Raw genomic sequence first — 3,762 nt, 5'->3', positions numbered from 1 at the left:
CAAGAACACACTCGGACAACCGGAATCTTCTGCAGCAAAAACTTTATTGCTTCTTCAGGAGGGAAGACCCAGACTCCGGAAAATGGCATTGCTTATATATCCCTCAGCCATGGCGATTCAGCACCTGATGTGGCGTGTCAGCTCCTGATTCGTTGCTCGCCCATCACCCCATTACTACGCCCTGAGATGGGCCGTGACTAGGTGTGAGTTCACTCTCGCACCTGTGTACAAGGCTTGTTTACTAGTTAGGCACAGCAGAGGCTAGCGCCATCTTATAATGGCAATTGCTTGCGGCACGGCTCTCCACATATATCACCTCAAAGGCTAGCCTCCACAGTGAGAAACCTTCTTCAACAAGATCATGCCTACTCCAGCAAGGCCACACCTACAACAATAAGGCCACACCTTCAGTAGTGCGACTCTCTGGGCCAAGCATATCCAAGCCACCACAATATACACTTGTGCAAAGATGTTTTGTGTGGGTTCACATACATCATTTTAGTAAAAGTTTCATAGCAGGATCAATGAGTCACATGGTTATTCTGTGTTTAATTTTGTAGAAGACTGCCAGATATCTCACAGGTGGTTATACCAGGTCACATGCATAGCCACAGTTCATCAGCTCCTTGTATTACTTCCTCACCTGCATTTTACTGTCATCAATGGCTTTTTGGATTTCAGTCATAAGGCTTTGGAATGGGCAGCCTTTCTGTTTTAACAAGAGATTCCATAGTAACATATAGTGCAGTCATCATTTTTTAATTTGCTGTTCATCTTCTTTTATAGGACGTTTGTACAGGTCTTCTGCCCATTTTGTAATAGTAGTGTTCCTTTTTATTACTTTATCTTTTCATTCTCTTAACAGTATCTTTTGCAGAAAAGATTTTCATTGATTTTATTAAATTTTAACTTAGCACATTTTTCATATTCTTTTAATATTTTAAAGCATCATACTTTTGGTGGTATTCCTGAAAAAATGATTACTGAACCCAAGAAACCCAGATTTTCTATATAATATTATATTTTAAATTTTGGTTTCATATATAGGCTTACAATGCATTTGAGCTTATTGTTTTTGTGAATGCCATTAAGGTTTATGTATTTAACAACTTTATTTTGTATAACTGTCTGGTTCTAACACTTGAAATCACTATCTTTTTTCTATTGAATTATCTTTAGTTTCTTTTATGTATGAGTCTGATTATGAATTTCTGTTAGTCTACCTATTATTTTTTCCACATATCATATTGACTTAATACTATGGCTTTATAATAAGTCTTAAAGCTGGGCACCTTTCACTTCATACTTCTCTTTCCCCCTCTTTAGTATTTTGTTTTTATTGCATGTTGTTTTCCTTCCTATAAAAAATTTAAATCATCTGTTATTACTAATTATCTTGCTGGGGGGCAGTTATTGAGAATTTATTCAGTCTGCAAACGAATAGGTAAAACTGTTATCCTAACTATGTTGATTCTGTTAATTACTTGAAATACCTCTCCATTTATTTCTATTTCTTTGATATCTTTCAAGAAACCAGTGGCAACATGTGTTGGTTTGAGTTTCTATGGGGGTCTCCCTAACCAACAACTTATAAGAAGATATTTCATTCCTGGCACAAAGATTTTCATGTACTAACCTATGTCTTCTGGGAGGAAGAATTTTCCATCCATGCATGGATTCTGTGTTCAGACTCCTTTAAAAATTTATGTTTTTTGAATTTGCTTTAAAAATGCTAGGATCCATAAATGTTTTGTACTATAGATCTTAGACAGATCTTTTAGATTTATACCCAGTCATTTCCTTTGGGTAGAAATAAAATGGTGTTAAGTTTTCATGCTCATTTGTTTAAAGTTGCTTATGAGTGTGGTGTGCTTGCATTTGTGTGTGCGTAAGTGTGCACATGGGTGTGGAGACAAGAGGTTTGTGTCTAGTATCTTCCTTGATTGATCCTCTCCTTATTGAAGCAGTGTGTCTCACTAAATTGGGGGCTTGATCATTCTGCTGGGTTTAGCTAGTTAGCTTACCTTGGGATGCCTGTCTCCATTTTCCAGTCCTGCTATTATAGGATAGTCTCCATATGACTTTTTATGTAGATGCTCGAAATTCAAACTCCAGCTTTTGTGCTCCTCACATAACATTGATCCATTTAGCCACTTCTCCAGCCCTACTTTTAAAAAGCTGTTTATTCTTTGACAATGTTTTATATATATATATGTGCATATATGTTATATTTATATAGAGAATATATATATTCATTGATCATATCTACATCAAACTCCCCCTCCCATTCCTTTGTGAATCTCACCCAAACACATCACTCTCCCACTGTCTTTTTAATCTAATAGGTGGAATAATGACTGTTAATTTGGAATCTTGTGAAGGCTATTGTCACCACAATGAGTTCATAAATGTTGTGTCCTAGTCATGTCAAAAAGACAGCATTTCACAGCTCTGCATCACATCCTCTGGCTCTCATTTTTATTTTACATCCTCTTCCATGATAGTCCTCAAGCTTTGGTGTTGGAGGATTAATGTAGATGTCCTATTTAGGGCAGAACACAAAACAGTCAATTAACAATTTCACTAGAAATGAGTCTTTGTATTAACCACTACCCAATGCAGAAGAAACTTCTCTGGGTAAGATTTAGAGCAGGAAAAAACATTTCTATGTGCATAGCAGAAATATTTTGAAGGCAGTTTGGCCACAGTCTCCTTAGTAAAACAACAGTTCCCAAATCATTAGTCATGGGTATTTGACCAGATTTGCATACCGGACATGAATTCTTTGCTGTGAAGCAGGACTCAGATAAAATCAGAAAGCTGATGGTTGCTTCCACAGTCTTCAAGCCACAATTGATTGGCATACAGAGTTACTGGGTCCTGCCTGACAGGTCACTATTGCAACATTCAGGGTTAACTGCTGGATAATACCACTGGTGACTTTCCTAGCAGCCTGACAGCACCTTAAAGCAGCATGAAAGCTACCCAGTAGAGAGGAGGTGTTTAGGTCAGTTTCATCTGGATTTCTCTATGACCTGGGATGGAAATATGTTATACCTCCAGCAATAGGTTTTTACCATGGTATAAAAACAAAACAAGTGGCAACACATGTTAGTTTGAGTTTCTATAGGAGTTTCCCTAACCAACAACTTATAAGGAGATATTTCATTCCTGGCACAAAGATTTTCATTTAATAACCTATGTCTTCTTGGAGGAAGCATTTTCCACCTATGCATGGATTCTGTGTTCAGACACCTTTAAAAATTTAGTTTTTGTAATTAGCTTTAAAAAAAACTAGGTTCCATAAATGTTTTTCATACATTCTTAGTTTTGGTGAACCCATGGCCAAATTTCTTCCCCTATCCATCATGCCCTGAAGCACCACGCCCCCATTCTCATATCATATGTGATTATACCTTTTAATGTTTCTCTGTCTCATTGACGCTTTCAGGCTTACTGAGCCTCCAAATTAGTCACACAAGTTTAAAAAAAAATCAAAGGTAAGATCCCTAAAATTTTCCTTTTCTTACAGCTGACTAAAATGGTATTGTGTATATGCAGCACATTTTCACTATCTGTTTATCAGTTCATGAACATCTAAGCTGATTTGATTTCCTAGCTATTGTGATTAGAGCACGCTAATTTCTCTCTCAGCCTGTTTATCCTTTGTGTAGAGAAAGGCCATTGATTTGTTTGAGTTAATTTTATATCCAGCTACTTCACTGAAGCTGTTTATCAGGTTTAGGAGTTCTCTGGTGGAAT

General features: G+C 36.9%; 1 long non-coding RNA gene across 2 annotated transcripts in view; it reads right to left on the bottom strand.

Moving 5' to 3' along the window:
* Positions 1 to 2,357: 2,357 nt before the first annotated feature.
* LOC110293718 overlaps positions 2,358 to 3,762 on the bottom strand; it is a 34,837-nt gene continuing 33,432 nt past the window's right edge. For both annotated transcript variants that reach the window (XR_002377841.1, XR_002377842.1), the window contains exon 4: positions 2,358 to 2,542. This is a non-coding gene — a long non-coding RNA (uncharacterized LOC110293718). The remainder of the gene's footprint in view (positions 2,543 to 3,762) is intronic.

The sequence above is a fragment of the Mus caroli genome, chromosome 4 (assembly GCF_900094665.2).
Source record: "Mus caroli chromosome 4, CAROLI_EIJ_v1.1, whole genome shotgun sequence".
Classification (NCBI taxonomy): Eukaryota; Metazoa; Chordata; class Mammalia; order Rodentia; family Muridae; genus Mus; species Mus caroli.
Note: the sequence above shows the minus strand (reverse complement) of the source record. Positions and strands in the feature narration are given on the sequence as shown.